Source organism: Eubalaena glacialis, chromosome 2 (assembly GCF_028564815.1).
Source record: "Eubalaena glacialis isolate mEubGla1 chromosome 2, mEubGla1.1.hap2.+ XY, whole genome shotgun sequence".
NCBI classification, from domain to species: Eukaryota; Metazoa; Chordata; class Mammalia; order Artiodactyla; family Balaenidae; genus Eubalaena; species Eubalaena glacialis.
This window is the reverse complement of record NC_083717.1, coordinates 133345702-133367114: the sequence shown is the minus strand read 5'-3', so window position 1 is coordinate 133367114 and position 21413 is coordinate 133345702. Positions and strand designations below refer to the sequence as shown.

Genomic DNA, 21413 nt, shown 5'->3' with positions numbered 1-21413 from the left:
CTTGTTCTTAAGGAACCGCTAGTCATTTAATTTCAGTGATGCCTAAAATGTGGGCTAAACAAAATCAAATGATATTATAGGCAACAACAGAGAGAAGTCTGAGAGGTAACTGTGTAGTTTGAGCCTTGTGAAGATACTCGAAATAGGTTAGGGTTTGCCCACTGAAGTTTCTCAGGTCCCTTGGGGACATTCCAACCACTCCTTGCCCAATACTGATCTCACGTTTATATGTTCTCGTGTGACATTTACACAAGGGGGCCCCCACCACGTGTTGGGGACCTGCCTACAATCATTTCTTGGGCTCCTTGCACGTTCCTTCTCTCCTACGCTGCATGATTGGTGGTCTGCTGTACACTGTGCAGATGTTCTCCTGTGCTATTTCATGATTATTTTTCAAGTGGCCTCTTAGTCAAGGGATGGCAGGTCAGCACATGGAAACATCTGCTCTTACCATTTTTCTAAGCAAACAGCAGATGGCATTGCTGCTGTCCTTTTGATCTGGAGCAAAAATTCCCATGGCTAAGGTGTTGGTTTACATTGATGCTGCCTGGTAAGGGACTGCCTGAGGGTCTGCTTCCCCCAACAGTAGCACTGCTTACAGATGTTTTCTCTGGAACTCTCATTTTTAGTTTGTTTCTTCCTGGGACTCTACTTCTGCAGGGTATCTTGAACTTTGACTCTTCTTTCTGTGATTGTTGCCTGATCACCTCACTGATATCAGTCATAGTTCCCAGGTTTCTTCCCACTTGTCACCTGTTGGGGTTCTCCTCCTGTTGCCAAAGAGGAGACGGAACTGTCAGTCTGGGTCACCTCAGGATTTGGACACCAGATATGTATGTGCCATGGACTAAACAAGGCTATCTGGGAAATAGCTGAACCACCAAGCTTTTTCTAGGTGCTTGTTAAGCCAAACAAGACCATCTTTTTTTTTTTTTAACATCTTTATTGGAGTATAATTGCTTTACAATGGCGTGTTAGTTTCTGCTCTATAACAAAGTGAATCAGCTATACGTATACATATATCTCCATATCCCCTCCCTCTTGCGTCTCCCTCCCACCCTCCCTATCCCACCCCTCTAGGTGGTCACAAAGCACCGAGCTGATCTCCCTGTGCTATGTGGCTGCGTCCCACTAGCTATCTATTTTACATTTTGTAGTGTATATATGTCCATGCCACTCTCTCACTTTGTCCCAGCTTCCCCTTCCCCCGCTGTGTCCTCAAGTCCATTCTCTACGTCTGCATCTTTATTCCTGCCCTGCCACTAGTTTCATCAGTACCAGTTTTTTAGATTCCGTATATGTGTGTTAGCATATGGTATTTATTTTTTTCTTTCTGACTTACTTCCCTCTGTATGACAGACTCAAGGTCCATCCACCTCATTACAAATAACTCAATTTTGTTCCTTTTTATGGCTGAGTAATATTCCATTGTATATATGTGCCACATCTTCTTTATCCATTCATCTGTTGATGGACACCTAGGTTGCTTCCGTTTCCTGGCTATTGTAAATAGTGCTGCAATGAACATTGTGGTACACATATCTTTTTGAATTATGGTTTTCTCAGAGTATATGCCCAGTAGCGGGATTGCTGGGTCATATGGTAGTTCACAAGACCATCTTAAAATTACCTTTTTAATGGTTGGATTTGTAAAGCTTTAATGTTTGTGTTCCTTTAAGTCTATACCCATTGAACAACTATTATCTTTACAAACGTTGCAAATATACAAAGATATTTCTTCAACTTTGTTTTCTAGTTGGAGTGCTAGTGTGTTGGAAGAAAAAAAATCTTACATTTTTTCCTAGTTATATTGGATTTTCAATGGATATTTCATTGTAATATAACCTTTAGTCATCTGTTGTGCTTCTTCATTCTCTAGCATCTTTCTTTGGTAGGGGTGTTTCTTCTTTGATGTCATCAGTCAAGACCTTTATGTATGTCTTTACTTCTTCTTCCTAGTCTTATATATCCTGCCAAGAGTTCTAGGAAGCTTCAATTTCCTCATCTGTAAAATGGAGATAATTATTTTCCTTATAGAATTGTTGTGAGGATTAAATGAGATAGTGTGTGCCTAGGGAGTGCTTTCAAAGTGGCAGTCATCCTCATCTTATTCTTCATCATCATTCCATCATTAGTAGGTCAAGGAGTCAGAAGACGCAGCTTGATCATTTCCCTGCTGAAATGGGCACTATTATTATCTCTTCTTTCTCACCGTAGGTCCAAGTTTGATTGCCTTTTAGTATACTACTTGATTTCTTGTTTTATGTATTCCAGCTCTGCATTAATTTTTTTATATCCCTAGAGAACTATACTCAGATATAGTTCTTGAAATGTTTTTGGTCTTACTTGATATAAATATTATAGCTTTCTGGCTCAAGAATCCCCATAAGTCATAAGTTCGTACTTATGACTTTAACATAATATAGTAATTATCACATATAAAGATTTATTCTAATCTTTGCCTTTGGTTTTTAGCAAAAGAAAAAAACTACAGCCATACAGTTAAACCCTCACAGAGAGATTGAAATACATTGAAACATGCTGCAGAGAGAGTCCATGCCTTTCCATGTATTCTCAGTTTGCTACTCTCTCCTCAGAGTTCCAGCCCCTCTGATCTGCACAGTCTGTGATGATTCAAAATGGCAGGCATGGGACTTCCCTGGTGGTCCAGTGGGTAAGACTCTGCGCTCCTAATGCAGAGGTCCCGGGTTTGAACCCTGGTCGGGGAACTAGATCCCACATGCATGCCGCAACTAAGAGTCTGCATGCTGCAACTAAGAAGCCCACGTGCCGCGACTGAGACCAGGCACAACCAAAATAAATAAATAAATACATATTTCTTTTAAAAATGGCAGGCATGTACGCACGTTGATTGCTTCTTGTGTATCAGGTGGCCCGGCTATGGTAGCTCCATTCAATTTAGGTTTTATGCAGCTACTAATATCTGTTATATTCTTGCAAATCAGACTTCAAAATGGCCCAGTTTTTAGGGTATGTAATTTTTCATAGCAAAGTATTTGGAGGCTTAGGAAATATAAACTTTTAGAATATTTGGCAGCCGCCTGAAGTGATTAGAAAAAAGAAATAATATGTGTGCCTACTGTTTAAGACAAGTTCTCAAATGTAGAAGAGTTGTCAAAATGAAGGTCTTGGTACATGCCACTCTTTCAGAATTATATTAGCAAATAAAAAGGGAGGAGTAGAGGGGATATTTAAGAGAAAGTATGAGTCATAATTCTAACAAGAAAAGGCAGTCACCAACTTTGTGTGGAAACAATGTAGGAGCACGTCTGTTAACGTCTAAGTCATTCTAGAAGTTGGGATTACCAAGAGTCAGTAAACTTTAAATACTGGTGATTAGTTTACGTAACACTGGAAAAACAAATCTCCTTCTATCTTTCAAACAAATATTTCTGGTGAGCCCATCCCAGTGTTCTTTTATTTCACTTCCACTCAACTCTTTTGGAATTTGTCAAATCTTCTTATTCAAATGTTGCTGTTTTTTTCCCCTCATGTGTAGCCTTAGGAATAAGGCTGTCCCCGAAAGAGGTTTACCCATTCTTAGCTAACTTCTTTCTTAATTTAGTACCACATTTGACTTTGTCCTTGAAAATTTTGATTTGAAAATTCGATTTGCCACACTTCCTTCTCCTGCCCCAGTTAGGCCTGATCTTTATCCTTTAAATGAATGCTCTTGTGCTGTTTCCTTTCCCCTTTCCCCTGAGAGCTTTCAGTTCATTTCTCCATTTACTTTGTTTCCTTCGATCTTTACAACTATTTTGCAATCCAATTGGATCAATTTAACTGATTAATATTAATGTGTTATAACTTATTGTACTTTCAGTTTAATTCTCATGGTAAAAACCGTTCCTCTTACTAGTTATGTAGTCTTTCCTGAATCAGTAAATTGGTCAGTTTTCCACTCGAGGTTAACTCCAAAATTGGCCCTGCCTCTCTCCTGAACTCAAATCTGCCTTTCTCATCTGCTGCTGAACATCAGTTACATTGGTGTCCCTCCAATGCTATAAACTCATCATGTCCCCGTGTTTGGTAATGGAACCACTCAGTTATCCTAGCCAGCACATTTGGTGTTTTCTCCCGCTTATGCTTCCTCTTCTTGTTCCACATTCAACTGGTCACCACATCCTGTAAGTCAGCTTCCAGTGTGTTTCTCTCATTGATGTGCTCAGTTCCACGCTTATGTCACTGAATTCATTCAACCCCTCACCACTTTTCTCCTCCTCCATTGTTCCCGACTTACAACTCATCCCCCTGCCGTTACCACCACCCCACACACGTCCCAGCCTCAGCTGCCCTGCCTCCTGCCACTGCCGATCCAAGATACACACAGCCACCAGATTTTTCTTCCTAAAATGTGGCTCTAATAGTTGTTTATTTCTGCCCCAAATTCTTCAGTGCCTCTCTGCTGCCTACTACCTCCCTCCCCAATCACTACCTGCAAGGACACTGGTCATTCTTCAAGACCTGCTCCAGGAAGCCATCCTTGGCTCTGCCATATTGCTTCCCAAGCCTGCTGACCATCTCACTTTACTTGTTCCTCTTTCCTAGTCTGTCAACCTCTATCTCCTGTTATAGCTTATGTATTGCTTTCTTTCTTTCTTTTTGGCTAGAATTTAAGATCCATGAAGGTGACAACCATTGCCTTAAATATTCCTGTATTCTTCATGGTGCCCAGCATAAAGCCTAATACATGCTTGGTACTTGATAAATATGTATATTTTGAAAAAAAAAAAATATATATATTTACATATATAATATGTATATAATTAAATTTTAATCTCCAATATCTTCACTTATTTGTTACTTTTTTTAAACATAATACTCACACCTAGTGTTTCTTTACTTTTGTAACACTCCAAGACTCAGGACCTCCCCTTCCCAACCAGTTCTTATACTTTGCACAAGAAAGTGGGAAAGAATCCCTCAAAAGCCTGTTATTATCACATTTGGATTAATGAGGAAATGCTGAAGGAACTCAGAAAGTTCATTTCAGTTTGCCTTGCCTGGCGAGCTTACATATTTACCTGAGCTTTAAAAATCTGGAAGAGCTTTATTTGCTTATATATTTATCTCCTCTGCCAAAAAGTCTTTGAATCCCTACAGGCAGGGACTGATTGAATATATTCAATGTGTAAATGTTGAATATACAAATGAATGTATAAATATAGACTGTATAAATGTAAAAGAAGCTGGACATTTTAACATAACTTCTTTTAAGAGCTCTTTGAAGAGTAAAAGATTAGTCATATGACTAATCTGTAGTAATTTGTTACCTTTACTTTTAGTTCAGCACAAGGATACCTGCATGAAAATATTAGGTTAAACTACATGAAACTGATGTTTGAGCATTTTAACAAAAACAGCAATTTCACATGGCTCAACCTATGGAGGCATGGAGTGGGATCAGTCTTGAATCTCTAGAACTTAATGTTTGTACTTTGGATCTGTGTACATCTGGTTCTTTCTTCTCCCTAAACTGGTTTGTTATTTTACTTTCGACTCAGCCTATAGAGACAAAATGCTAATTAGTAATGCTACTTGTTAGTCATTACTGGTAATTATTGGCTTAATTCCCTGCAGTTATAGGTTCATATTAGTTCATAATTAGTTGGTTTTATTATACCAGTAATTAAAATAGAAAATTAATTATTTCCTTTTCTTTGATGTTGGCCTAAAGGTATATACATGCCATGTCATGACTCTGACTCAGTAACTTTCATGAATGTTGGTAAATTATGCTCTTAAGCTCATCCATTCATTGACGATTCCATCAGCAAGTGTTTCTTGAGCACCTACTCTGGGCATACGACCTCAAACAACATAGGGCTCCTGGCCTCAAGGAGAGATGGTATGAAAAGTGCCTGGCCTACGATCTTTGCTCAACTGACGGTCGCTGTGATAATCGTTATTGTGATGGTGGTCACAGACCCAACTGATAGTTAGCTATATTTTAAGAATTGCTCTTCATAATAAAAAAATTATTGTTATACTTTTTTTTTTCCTTCTGACATTTTCATGACTAAGGAGAGTGAGAAGAATCTAGAGGGGGCGTCATTAAGTAAATGTTCAATTGTGACAACTTTATAGGAATTCATTTGGATCTTTGCTCAAGGTGTGCAGAGACAATGGGATCTGGAGCCTCTTCCCTCTTTCTGCTCTTCCCCTGCTGGGCACTAAAGCACATGAGAAGTATTTCCCCTGTGAGAGCACGGCTCAAAACCTGTACCACCAAAACGGTCCTGCTTGCATCTGCCTCTGTCGCCTGCTTGGGATAGAAGATTTGAAGTACAGAAGTGAGTGTCTAGGGTTTCTTTGGACTCTAATACTGAGCTTGGTTGGTGGTAATAAAAACTAGAGTGTGATTTCAGGCCCCCAAGTATCGAGTAGATTCACTGTGGTCCAGCCCCTCATTTCACAAAGGTCTTCCATAGCCCACAGAGGAAACCAGATTGTGAGACAAGATAGCAAAAGCTAAACAAACCTATTGCCGCTCCTGGAAAAGCAGCTTAGCTCCTGGAAAAGCAGCTTAGCCCACAAACTCTAGAGCAGGACCCTGGAACATCAACCTTGGGCATGAAAGACCACATATTTATTTATTTATTTATTTAGTTAGTTTCTGCTTTGTATATAAGTCATGTTTCCCAAAATTTAATTGTGATTGTTATGAGATTATTCAGAAGAGGAAAAAGCTAAATTTTCCAGTATACTTTCTTAATTTTTATACTTTTTCTGATGCCATCCTTTGATTTTTATGTCTCTGCAACTTCGTAATTTAAAAAAATCAAGGCTGAATGAACTCTAAAGGCCTTTGTTCTTATTACATTTATTAATCCTGCTTTATTGAGAAGACTTGACCCCGTGGTTGCATTATCTTGGGATCAGGATATATTTCCCTATATTTTCTTTGATATATGTACAGTAAAATACCAGACCCTAAAATAAAATCCCTTGCTGGGCCTCTTCTCCCTGGGAAAGAATACACTTTATGGCCAGATGGAATGGCATCATGTCTCACTGCTGGGGTAGCAAAGAAAGGACAACATCACTGAACGCTATCCATTCTCATTCAGCGGAGCCTCCTTAGTTTTGTCAGGTGCTGTAACTTGGACCCAACACTGAGCTGCAGCTCAGGAGACAAAACAGTTGGAAAACTTGGGGAAAGGCTCTAAGGGTCAGTGAAATTTACTGTGGGCAGCTGCTGCTTCAAAGCCACTCTCTGTGCAGAAGCCTATTAAGAAGTAGTAGGTTACGTTCCTGCCGTTTCCCCCAGCATGATGGATGATGCTCTGAAAAGAGAAAAGACTTCCTGTTCCACAGAGGTGGCTTTCCTCTAAGCCTGCCTCACTGTGTTTCTCAGGCTCTCTCCGTTCCGTTTCTAACCATTGAATTCACTGCTCCACTACATTTAATAATAACCTGGATTTGTCAGGAATGACTGACTGTGACTCACCAGTGACTGCTTGTCAATCAGCAGGACCTCCCACTCTCAGACAAGGGGCTTAGCTGTGCTGCCCATGCAGGGGAGAAGCTCTGTGGGGGAAAAGAATCAGGTTGCATATGGTCGAATAACAGAAGAATAAGTGGCTTCAGCGTTTGCTTGACCTCCTTTGCCTTCAGAAGCATTTTCACTTTACCTCATGTAAAGAAATTATTCCTCCCTGGCCTTCTCTCAGGCCCTGGTAATTGCCAAGCTTACTCCTACCTTTTGTACAGGCTGTTCCCTCGACTATGCATGCTTTTCCCTCCTTGCTTTGCTTTCTTAACTGCTACTCATCTTTCCATTCTCAGATTATGAGAGAATCCCCCCCCCCCCCGCCCACTTCTTGCTTAGGTCACAGCTCCCAGCTCAAGATGTCCATAGGACAATGTCCCTTCCTTGGCCGCAGAGTTTCAGTGACCATTCAATGGATGTCTTTCTCACTCTCTATGTTATTAAGTACTATGGGTCTGTCTGTCTGTCTCTCCCTCTCCTCCCCCCCACCCCACACCATTGCACAATGCCTGTCCTCCCTGCCCCAACTTCAGGTTCCTCAAGGACAGGGATGGTGGCTGCCAGTCTCCATCATTTTTACTTCCATTGCCCACTACTCAATGCATGTTTGTTGTGGCTGGATACAGTGACATTTAATTTCTCTGTCATTAGGAAAGCAGAAACTTGCCATTATATCCTTTCCACAGGCATAAACAGATACACAACATTCATGGTATGAGGTACCTTTTAAGAGAAAAGCCAAGTTGCTTGCTTAGTAAAAAGCATAGCAACCCTTCTTTTTGTGGATGGGGAGGGATGGTTCATAACTAATGGATTAAAAAAATCCAGTATTTTCAGATCAAATGAATATACATATTTCAAATAAATTCTCTCCTACTGACCCTATCAAATAACGGTTACCAAGTGCTGGTTATTGTTTAGTACAGTCCTTTGCTGTTGTGTGGAGATGACTAACATAGATAAAATCCCTGCCCTCCTGAGGCTTATCATCTAAATAGGAAACATCAGATAAAGACCAGAGAAGAAAGTGTTCACTTGTGGGAATGTGAGAGGATCACAAACATGAAGGAGAGGAAAGTTTAATTCTCCCTCCTTCTACAGGGTCAGATCTGTGGACTCAAGAAAGATAAAAATGTAACTGACCCTTGGTTAGTGGTGATTTATATAGACCTACAACCCATAAATCTTGTGACTTCAGTCAAAAATTAACCCAATATTCAAAAGGAAAAAAAGTCAAGATTCCTTACAAGATTTTGGGGGTGGCAGCAGGTGCATTTTGTTGACATTTGTATTTAGCCAGAGCTAAGGAGTTAAGTATTTAGGGAAATAAAAATTCACACAGAGGTTTCCTCTTGCTGTATGATTTAGAGGCTTTGCATTCCCTGTGAAATCCCTGCAGGAGCTTCTAAAGGAGAGGTCAGGAAAGGAGGAGCGCAAGGGATAAAGGTCTGGTCCCCCCAGTCCTCCAACCAGAAGGGCTCTGTGTTGAAACCTTCATTTTAGACTTTTAGAATCTCATTAGAAGAAAGAGTTCTGCTGCCATGATTCGCTAACTTTTGTTTAAACTGCAGAATTCAAGAATTCTTGCGCAGGGCAAATGACAGTAGTCAGTGAATTTGAATGTTGGAGGCCAAGAATGTTAGTAAGCTGGGAAGTGTGAGTATAATATGTAGACAGATATGTAGTCACATGTCCTATAAGAAAAGCAAGGAATTGGTAAGATCGTAACACTGATCCACTGATCAGTGAGGACTTTAGGTCAAGCTGTGCTGAATCTACTCCAGCACACACAAGGGCTCTTCTTTGAGGTATCTGAATTGAGTAGAAAGAGACTCTTGAGCAGTTCCTTTGATCAACTCGGGAATTTCCTCTAACATGCCTTCGCGTTGCTTAGAGGTTCATTCTCTATGGTGGAAATGGGAGTTGTTGGAATGTCTGGGAAGTCATAGATCGCTGTGCTGATGGGAAACTCCCCCTCTTCCCTTTTTTGGATACTTTCTTGTAATGTTTCTTTAGAGATAACAAATGAGACAGAAGAGCAGAGGAAAGAGAGAAGTCACCTTGAAAATGGAGATTCAGCTGTTTCTCATGACTGTGACACCTCTGAGCCATCCACTTTCTTATGTTCTATGTAGTTCCTATCCCAAACCAAAAGTATGTTTACAAATTGTTGTCAGACAGTTAGGGCTCTCTTAGAGGCTATGATTTATTTTTATGTTTAAGTATCATATTAAAATATTATATTAACTAAAATAAATTATATTAAACTAAATGAAAATATTATATTAAATGAAAATACAATATTTCATAAGAATATGTAAATTATTTGTCATAATTTAATGAGAATCTGTTAGAGTAAGAGAGTGGGGAATAAACTCAGAAGGAAAATATTTCTGGTCTAGTGTACTCTAAAAAATATTGGACTTGCTCCAGAATATTTTACTTTTATTTTTGATAGGAATAAATAGGAATGCTATAGTTCTTACTTGGAAAGTATGTCTATATATAGTGTGTGTGTATTTATATACCAAAACCAAGTGAGATTATTCAAACATTGGAATGTTAGAGATTATAAAATTCTCTGTAAATTTCACTGTCTCATGGGGTCTTTGTTCTTTGTTAAAAATTAAGAAATTTAAAGGTCTATTGACAATCCTCAAAAATAATAAACATTTGAATCTTAAATTATCAAAAATCATAACCAAGATTCACTGATCTGGTTGAGGGGAGATTCATTTTTAAAAGAATATAGCCTAAGATTTTAAATTTAGTGGAGTGGAAAAGATGGATAATAACTGTAGAATTGTGAATTTATTATGTTTACATGGAAAGTCATGATGATTGTGATATGAAATAATGATGTCCTTTGATTAAAGCATAAATCTATTCCATAGGTCAGGATCAAAAGGCAGCATTTTCACCTTCAATTTGATCAATTCTGAGGATTCCAAAAGAGAAACAAAGCTAGCAAATATTAAAAAAAAAATAAATCAAATTAGCACATCTGCTAGCCAATTGATCCCTATCCTTTGAAAGGAACCACAAACATTTAAAACCGACTGAACATGAAGTAGGTAATTGGAAGACAAAGTCAGATCCCAACCACAACCATTCCTTTAACTTAGAAAAGCCTTTTCTCAATCTTAGAAACATCCACATGGGTAGAAAAAACAAACTCATCTAACCACACAAATCAGAACTAAACTGATAAGACAGATATAAGGAAATTGTTACCCTCCCCATCACAAGCAAGTCTGTAATTCCAATATTAGAATAGATATGTCCATGTTAAATAGTTTATCTTCTTGGAATGCATAACCAAATTATAGTTCTGGGTGAGCACACTGGGTGGGATTGTGTGATTATACTGCAGGCACTGATTCTACTTATATTTATATTCACTTTTGCTTAATACCTACGTGTATTGTTTGAGTGTTGACAAGGTACCAAAAATGTTACTTTGTCCTTTTACTGCACCTCTCATGAGAGGATCTTTAAGAGCTTTACTCACATTAGTGTGTTATTCCCAGGATTATTCTTCCTGTTTTATAACTGAGGAAACTGCTTCCCATGGATATAAGTAACTTGTTCAAAGGCAGCAAACCAAGTCTCTAATGTGGCTACAAAGCCGCTCCTGATTCCAGGGCTTGACTGTTCCACGCTTGAGATTAACACTTGAAGGAGGCATTCTGTGATGGCTGTCACCCAGAGAATGGTCATGTGGACCCCATTAAATTAAGAATTTGTGAACATGCATGAGGGATCCACTTTGTAGAGTCCATACAGAAAAGGGTTGCTGAGCAAACAAAGTAATAGAAATACAGAGAAAAATGGTTAACTTGCTGCGTCGAAAGATTGCCAAGCATTTCATCTGTACTGGCTTAGACTCAATATGCTGATTATAAACAAGCTATTGATTCATAAATTAAGATGCATATACTTAGAAACATTTTATTGGTATTTGGTTTGAGTCCATGATAATTAGTATTTATGAGAAGGTAGTAAAACTATATTAAGTTAAAAATATATTTACTCATTTTGGTTTTTCATGGATTTAGACTAGGAAATTGTTTATGTACATAAGAAGTCTTGGAAAATGAAGGCACTAAATAGCCTTTGCAAATATAGCAAAAGTGCAATTTCTAAAAGAGGTTTCAAGGGAGAGATGGAGAAGAGTATTGTGGAATTGTGAATGCAGCAATCCTGGTAGACAGGAAAAGCCATTTTTCACTGAGACTTTTGAGTGTACCTCCGTTTCAGTTAACAACTTTCTTCACAAACAAAAAACAGTGATGTCCTATCTGTGATTCTTTTGGACTTTGCCATGTAAGGAGAGGTCACCAGGTGCTCCTGGCACTCTTTGAGCCGGCTTGCAAAGTTGGAGCAAGACTGGCCTGGCTTGGAATGAGGGTAGATGCACTTGTGTGCATGTACCTTTGGCAGCTCATTTTGCAGGCAGGGTTAAAGGTTGTAGCAGCTCCATTTTCCATTGGTGAAGAGTCAAAACATGGCTTCTACCAAGCGGGTGCAGAATACCAGCAAGAATAGCCTGCTTGGTCATGCACATTGATTCAACTGTTTATTTTGATCACAACCCCATGCATGGTCTTGTATCTCTCTGTGCTGAAGGCGGATAGAGCTATTATTATTATGGTCCCTGCATGAATAATCTATTATTTTCAAATATAAATTTTCCCTTTACTCTGTCAGCCATAAATACCTTCTTTGCTAACATGCTGTTCAGGATCACCATAATCTGGGGAAGGGCCATTTTATATCCTCTGTTCACATGATCTAAGCAGCATTTTTGCATGGCTTTGGGGAATAAAACAGGAAAAAGGGGGAAATTCTAAAAATAGAATAAGCTTAATGGCTTTTTCACTTATCTTTTCTTTAACCACTTTAATATACTATGGGGGGATATGTACTAACCTTTGGTAAAAAGGGGGGCCTATTTTGTAACCAAAAGAAAGTGGAAAATATTTCTGGAACATTTTGACTTTCTTTCAACCTCTTAAATGACTCAAAAGAAATATGGAATAATAAAATAAAAGCTTGAAGGCTGCCAACTCAGGTCTCACAATAACTTTTCTGCCAAAAACTAAAATTACTGCTATTCATATTAATAGTTCTACCCCACTACCAAAAAGAAAATTTCTGGCTCAACCAAAACTACATATCTACTACCTCCACCTCAAATTCTAGGATCAAGGAAAGCAGTAAAATTATAAATTTTTAGAAGTGAATTTCATTGTGTTTGTATGTCTCACCCCTAAATGAGACTGTTATCCTTAGAGGCAAGAAAGGCTGGATGGTTACATGGCATTCTATGACCTTTAATTCAACTTTTGAAAAATTTCTTGATTCCTTTCTGGATGAAACATACACTATTAATACCCTTTGCAGTTGTTTTCCAGATATTGCAGCTACTTACTTAAATTTGATGCTATTTGATTGTGTTTTAAAAACATTACACCAAGGAATAGCATGGAGCCTAATAGAAGCAAGAATATTAACACTAATAACGATTTATATGTGAGAAAATTAACTTTGGTAGAAGAATAGAGAAAGGACAAGTGGTAGAAGAGAGTGGCGGCAGTGAGCCACCTTGAAAGTAGCTGCAATTACCCAGACAAAGATGAGGAGATCTCACACCGGGACTGTGGAGCTGCAGTTGAAATACTTCCAAGAGGTGGCATTGTTCATAGGCTGGTCTGGGGTTCTAATTCTCCTTCTTTCTTGTTTGTATGGGAAATTATGTCTTAAGACATACAGGAAGGAGGGAACATGTCTGTCCTGGAGGGAGCTCTCACAACTGCTTCAGCATCTAGTGGACTCAAGGAGTTTAGAGTAGGGGTTCAGGGGATACTTCTTACCTCCCCAACTCCAGAGAGGGGATGTGCCTCTCCACTTCTGATGCAGCATTTGTGTGCTAAGGGCATTTGTAAGGCACTTTTTCATCACTCTGGAAGGGCCTGTATTTCCTTTGCTCTTCCCCTGCATAGCCTATAGCTTTGGGAGTCAACTGGAGAGCCCAGCTGCCCTCTGCTCCTCACCAGCAATGGAGCAGGGATGGCAGGAAGAGGAATGGCCCCTGAGCTTGTGGGTCAAGACTGAGGCTAAGGATAGTAAGGGGTAAACACCAGGCCTGGTGCCAAAGTGACCCTCTTGGGACCATGCCCTCTTAGAAGATTTTCAGGCCTTATATAATAGTGGCCACTTTCTCAGCAAAACCTTAGAGCAATGTTTTTCAAAGTGTGGCCCTTGGATGTTGTTTATCAGAATGCCTGGGGAAGGCTTGCTAAAGCTATAGATTCCCAGGTCTTACCCCAAACCTTCGGAATCAGACTCTGAGAGGGTGGGTTTTTACAAGCTCACTCAGTTCCACACATGAAAGTTTGAGAACCATTGTCTTAAACCTCCTCACCTTAACAGATTGTGATTAGTTTAAAAACTAGTACAGTGATGACAGCATTATTGCTGTCAGAATTCCATTTGAGCGGTTAGGCTGTTGTGTTCTCTATTGTGTGAACCTTCCTTTTTCTGATTAGTGGCAAAAAGCAAGAGTTACATATAATGAGAGTGGCTCCATACTTGGGGTGGCTTGGAGAGCGGAATCACCACTGCTGTTTAGATAGGTGTTCCCACGAACTTTCTTGCTTGTTTTGGCTGTAACTGTGTTTGGTGCTGCTGAGCAGGGCTGTGCATAGAACTACAGCCCATAGCTTTACATTTCTCACTCAGGAGGGATTTGCTGGAAAGATACAGGCCTGCAAAGAAACCAGAGAATAATGGTGAGGCCATATTCAGGGAGAGTGGATCAGAGAAGGGACGGGAGGAAAGGACTGAGGTGGCAGGCTGGGTCAAGGAGGAAAAAGAACAAAAGAAAAGAGATGGCAAGAGCATGACACCAGCACAGAGTCTGCGTTGTAAGGTAGGAAATTTACATGGAAAAGGCATTCTTGAGAATAGAAATAATTATTGATATTTTTATGATTGAAAAACATAGCAGTTTAATATTATCTCTACCTATCCTCTTCTCTCTCTATTCCTCATCACATGAAACCCCGAACATGAAAATCTAGTTCTGTTTTGTGAAAGCAAATTTTCTCAACCCTGGCTTATTCACTATTGGTATCCTAGAAATTCCACATAGCTTTCTCAGTCACAAACATATGTCTGTGTGTGGTTAAGTGGTCAAACTACTGAAATGAAAAAGGTGGAATTAGATAGGAATAGGATTCACAAGACTAGAAATAAGGATGACATAAATTGGCCAGTGAAAATAGATTATGGTTGTATAAACACCTTGGTGTATTTTGGTGTATTTTGAATTAAATGATTAGATTCCCATTTTCCCTTCTAAATTAAAAAAGCAAAAAAAGACACTTGTGGAGCTCTCCACATTAGGCTTTTGTGAGTTTCACACCCACCTCATCTCATTTGATGCTCTGAACAGTCTGCGGAGAAACAGGAAGTGAATTCTTGCCCTAATTGGACAGATGGAGAACCTAACAGCTAGAGAGCTTATGTGACCTGTTGGACATTTTATGATCAGCAAGTAACATAAGGAGGACTCAAGTCCATTTCTTTTGGCTCCGAGTTCAATGATCTTTCCAGTGTGCTGCCTTTTCTCTTAATATTCCAGAAAAGATAGATGTTCAGACTGCTTATTGATCACTGATTAAATTATTACTAAATAGGTACTGGAACATCCATCATGTGTTGTTCTGTTTACTGGGATCAGACAGAGGAATTGTGGTCTAAATTGTGCAATCTAGATTTAGGAAATTCAAACAAAGATGTGAAGGTGGAAATGAGCCAAAACTTGGGTTGCCCTTCCTTCCTTTCATTTTTTTCTATAGGTGTCTCTGGTCAGTTGATGGCCTGAGCCCTTTCTTCTCCATCTCTTTGGCTTTGTGGAGAGCCTCCCTTTCTAAGGGCCCTTAGAAACATGGGCACAACTGGGCATGCTTGGGTTTGGAGACCTTATTTGTCAGGTTGTAAAAGCAGGTGAAGCATCACCTCCTCCACCTGCAGTCAGTGGGGGATTATAGGGGATTAGAATATTTAAAGACATTTCTTGGGGTTTGTTTTTAGAGACAGTAGAGAGAAGAATGTCCTAGTTTGAGTGAGTAGGATCAGATACAAAGGGCTTGGGATCTAGCAATCAAACCAGTCAGCTCCACTTGCCCTCACTCCATCATAGGATTCCTAATGGAGGGGAGAAAGGGAGGAGAGTGAGGCAGTTGGAGGAGGAAGCAGTGAGTCAGCTGCCCTCAGGCTGTGTGCCCTGGAAGAGTGGGGCACATTTGTTGTGGCAGCAACACCCACTGAAAGCAGAACTGAGCCTTGAATTCATGCCACACACTCTGAACACCCTCATAAGACATTTTCAACTTATAGTCAAAGCAACCACAAGAAGCACATGACAGGACTTCCCTGGCAGTCCAGTGGTTAAGACTCCTCGCTTCCACTGAAGGGGGTGCAGGTTTGATCCCTGGTCAGGGAACTAAGATCCCACATGCCACATAGCACGGCCAAAAAGAGAGGGTGTGGAGAAAAGAGAACCCTCCTACGCTGTTGGTGGGAATGTAAATTGATACAGCCACTATGGAGAACAGTATGGAGGTTCCTTAAAAAACTAAAAATAGAACTACCGTATGACCCAGCAATCCCACTCCTGGGCATATCTCCTGAGAAAACCATAATTCAAAAAGAGTCATGCACCCCAATGTTCATTGCAGCGCTGAACTATTTACAATAGCCAGGACATGGAAGCAACCTAAATGTCCCTCAACAGAGGAATGGATAAAGAAGATGTGGTACATTCATACAATGGAATATTACTCAGCCATAAAAAGGAATGAAACAGTGCCATTTGCAGAGATGTGGATGGACCTAGAGACTGCCATACTGAGTGAAGTCAGAAAGAGAAAAACAAATATCGTATAATATCACTTATATGTGGAATCTAGAAAAATGGTACAGATGAACTTATTTGCAAAGCAGAAATAGAGACACAGATGTAGAGAACAAACTTGTGGATACCATGGGGGGAAGGGGGGGGTGGGATGAATTGGGAGATTGGGATTGACATATATACACTACTATATATAAAATAGATAACTAATAAGGACCTACTGTATAGCACAGGGAACTCTACACGATACTCTGTAATGACCTATATGGGAAAAGAATCTAAAAATGAGTTGATATAAAAAAAAAAAAAAGAAGTACATGACAGTGTTTTCCCCACTCCATGTTTGTGTATGGCAGATTCATTTATTTACTGGGCAGCTAAAGGGCTAAGAGTTTGTGGAGTCAATATGCACAGTCTAGCAATAAAGTTTAAACAAAGAAGCCTGAAGCAGTATGTTGTCAAATCTACCAAGAAGCTGGTTGCAGAAGACAGTCTTGTTTCTAGAGGCATCCTTTGGTGAGTTTGGCTCTTTCCACTCCGTTCTGATTCATTTGTGTGGCAGCCCCATGTAAACTCTTGAAAACCACGTGGCTTCACTCAGTGTTCCCCTCCCTCTGGCTCCTTTGCACACGCACGTGTGCATGTGTGTCCATGAACATGCATGTGTGAGCTTGACAGTGTTATGTGGGCGGAGATTGCCAGTCTCCCATATCTGGGTAAGGCCTTAATACCTGGTGACAAGACCAGTTTCCACAGGGCACAGTTAATAACTCTTAATATCTCTGATGTCAGGAACCTTGCTTCTGAACTAGTGCTGGGTGTTCATTGCATAAAGGACCATAATGAAACATACCTACAGGAAGACTTCAAAGGAGTTTAATCTTGGAGATTCCTAAAAGGTTGAATGGTTTCTTAATTATGAAACTTTGTTCAGACTCATTTTATATTTCATTATGTGGAATAAATGTGTGCGCTGATTAAATGAGACAAAATATAAAATTGAACGTTGCCAGAGCTGTAGTTGTCTGTGCTTCTGAGAGTTGTCTGTCTTAAGCAGCAGGGCCCAGGGAGGTGGGTGTGGTTACTTGCTTGTACCTATGGCACACAGGCAGTTAGGCAAAGTAGGACAGTGGAGGTGTTTTGACAGTTAGGCTGTTCTGGGCAAACACATCTGGAAATGGCCTAGTTGCATTATCCTCAGTAGCTGTTTATGTGTATGATAATGGCCTAATGGCTGAGTGAAAAAATAAGCCTTAAAGAGTAATTTCTGAAGACATTCTTCGTTTATTCTCTGCTAACATGTAACCCAGTCATGCCCTATGTTATTATATAAGTTCAAGTTAGTCAACATTATATTTTATCACTTCCAGTGGAAAGATTAGACTCTTACCCAGAAAAGAGAGCTGTATTAACAATGAAACATAAGCAAAATTGAATATAAATGAATATCATTAAAGAACAAGTTCTGTATAATAAAACCATTTTCCTGACCTGGCCAGAAGTCTTTACTAATGCTGATTGTTAAGGTAGACATAATGCATTACATTGAAAGAGAAATAATTTAGCAGGCACATTTTTCTCAACAGAAATATTGCTGTTTCAGTTGGCATTTATACTGGCAGCTGCATTTGAAATCCTAATCAAAGTTAAATTTTGTTCAGGCAATGTGATTGGTTTCTCAGATTTGGGGGTTTTATGCCATTTTAGTTGTGGCTGATGCAAGGTGCTTTCTGATCTTTGGTGGTTGTCTGGGAGGGGGTCATAAGACTAAAGCCAGGAAGGATCTATAGAGATTACCTGTGGTACCCCCATCCCCACACCCAACCACTTTATCTTATAAGTGAGGAAATTAAAATCCATTGAGTTGGGTTCCCTTATTAAAGTAGCATGTTAGTGAGTGGACCAGGACGGGAACTCAGGGTTCCAGCCACGGTCAGCCTGGTTCAGCCCTGCATCAGCTTTGAATACTTCTCATAGGCATCCTGGTGAACACTGAGGAAGGCGCCTCTTACTCCCTAGCCTCAGCAGGTTGCTGCCCTTCTTTGAGTCTCTGGATCTCTGCCACCAGCAGCACCAGGCCCAGGAATGAGGAGGAAGCAAGAAGTAAGAGGAGAAAAGAAGAAAGGGGGTGATGACCATGGAAGAGTGTCCTGGTTTCTAAAATAATAAGATGGACTTTCTCTGGTGACCGCAAAGCGTCTCTGATGGCCAAATTCAAGACAAGGGCCAAAAATGCTTTCAGCAGCCGATAGCATCATTTGAATATGCATCCAGCCTTTCAGTGTGGTGCCTTTCAAAAACAATAGAAATTTGGATGAAAAACTCTGATTCCATTTCTGTTTGTATGCATACAGAGACATGAACTTAGGGGTACCTAAGAACTTTTTTGCATTATTTGTACATTCTCCTTACGTCCATGACCAAACCATGTGACATCATATATAAATGAAGGTGTCTATTTTTGTCACTCTAAAAATAATTGTTAGATGATAAGGCATTTAGCACAGAAATTTTATAAATTTCAGGGTTTTTCCTTTCAGCTTTGATGGATATCCCTGTGATTAGTGAGTTACTTCTGCTGAGACTCTTAGGGGAACACATAAATATTGATAAAAATGGTTTGAGGTTCCATATATATAAAAAATAACATAATTCCCCTCCAGCTACATAAAGTAGGTATGTGATAAATATTCTCTTTGTTGAAAGAATGAATGAATGAATGAGGGAATGCTAGGGAACTAAAACTGGCTGGCTAAATTAACACAGATTGGGCTGCTTTAAAAAAACATTTGGCGACTGATGTTATTTAGTAGACACAGTAAGGTACAGTATGCATTACTAACCTCATTAAGTTCCAAATAAAACTCTATACTTTATACCATTTCTACAAGAGGTTTTATTAGATTTCCTTAACTGGTGTCATATTTTTTGGCCAGGGCATTTTTAACCAGCTTCACATAAATAAAGTTCTATTTTGTCACCATGTCATAGTAAAATAAACTGCTTGTACTATGCATCCCTGCCAAAGCCAGAGCAGACGGGGAAAGGATATAAATGTGTCAGTATTCAGGGAGAGAAAACACATAAATGCACATGGCAACTCTCTTAACTCCAAGGCTCAGCGTGATACTAATTCATTTGGGTGACATTTAGAAAGCTACTCCCAACATAAATAATATGTATATGGTGGGGGGTATCTCTGACAGACACAAAGTTGAAAAAAAATGGCCTGAAAGAATGCACATCGGATTTTACAGGTGCTCAGAACATTAATGTACAGTGATGGATGACCTTTTTGCTGAAGGTTGACATAATGTTGAATGGAATGTTTTGTTTATATCTGGTACCGGGTTTATTGACCAGCACCAAAGGGTAGGACCAAGCTGGGATTTGAACAGTGTCTACTTTTTTCTTTTTGTGGAAACTGTTTTCTGTGTCCCACCCCCTCACAGGCAACAGTTCTTAAGTTGTTTCACAGATATCATTCCTCAAGATGGATTACTCTTTTTAAAAAAATATCTTAGGCCTAAGTATTCATTACCAAAGGTGCAAGTTTTGATGGGTAAATATGAAAAATTAATCACAGAAGGTTTTTAACACATTTATCATAAATCTTGAATCTTGGTTTGTCATCTCTAATGTGTCTGTGGTTAAAATTCTCATGGTTAATGGCAAATTGCTACTGAGAATGCCTGTAGATAAAATCACGAAGTCTACAAATATAAGAGACCAACAAGTCAACCAAGCCATTTCAATGACAGCATAGACTTGTCCCCATGGTGCCCTTTCCCATGTGGATGGACACAAAGTTAGAATAAAAAATAGGAAAAACTTTTAGTATCAGTCCAAGTGATAATCTCCTTTCACCACTAAGTAGGAAATTATCACTATACAAAAATAATTCCTTTGGGAAAATTTTCCAAGTACTTAGCATAAATTATTTCTTTCATAATGTCAGCCATTATACCTAGTTATTATAACCTCTTGAGCAATGCTGTACATTCTTTTTTCTCGATGGTTACACCTTTCAAGTTAAGTTTACCATGACCGTCTTTAGTCACTTTTAGTTTGTTTGCTCATTTGTTCATTCTTTCACTTATTCATTTTATTCAATAAATATTTCTAAAGGCTACACTGTGCCAGGTTTTTAGGAGGTGGCAAAAATGCCTCAGACAAGGAACTTTCAATGGTTTAAAAAGTAGTAGAGTAGGGCTTCCCTGGTGGCGCAATGGTTAAGAATCCACCCGCCAATGCAGGGGACCGGGTTCGAGCCCTGGTCCGGGAAGATCCCACATGCGGTGGAGCAACTAAGCCCGTGCGCCACAACTACTGAGGATGCGCTCTAGAGCCCGCGAGCCACAACTAATGAAGCCTGCAAGCGTAGGGCCCGTGCTCTGCAACAAGGGAAGCCACCGCAATGAGAAGCCTGCACACCACAACAAAGAGTAGCCCCCGCTTGCTGCAACTAGAGAAAGCCCGCACACAGTAACAAAGACACAACTCAGCCAAAAATAAATAAAAGAAAATAAATAAATTTATATTAAAAAAAAAGGTAATAGAGTAAATAAAACAGGTGCAAAAATGCCCCAAATATGAGGTAGAATGTGATACATGTCCTTAGAAAGTTACAGATAGCATTGGGAGGTGAAGATGCAGGGATGGCCATTAGTTCTTTTCCTTTAATTTTTTAGATTTTTAAATTAAATTTATTTATTTATTTTTATTTTTGGCTGCCTTGGGTCTTCATTGCTGCACACGGGCTTTCTCTAGTTGAGGCGAGTGGGGGCTACTCTTCGTTGCGGTGCGCAGGCTTCTCACTGCAGTAGCTTCTCTTGTTGCGGAGTGCGGGCTCTAGGCACGCGGGCTTCAGTAGTTGCAGCATGTGGGCTCAGTAGTTGTGGCATGCGGGCCCTAGAGGTCGTGGGCTTCAGTAGTTGCTGTGTGTAGGCTCAGTAGTTGTGGTCCATGGGCTAGTAG

At 39.7% G+C, this 21413-nt stretch overlaps 1 protein-coding gene and 1 non-coding gene across 2 annotated transcripts in view; both read left to right on the top strand.

Annotated features, from left to right (window-relative positions):
- SLC25A21 (solute carrier family 25 member 21) overlaps positions 1-21413 on the top strand; it is a 520353-nt gene that overhangs the window by 198199 nt on the left and 300741 nt on the right. The gene's annotated exons all lie outside the window — the stretch shown is intronic.
- Positions 2657-2729, top strand: TRNAR-CCU (transfer RNA arginine (anticodon CCU)). Its single transcript has one exon. It is a non-coding gene; the product is annotated as a tRNA-Arg (tRNA).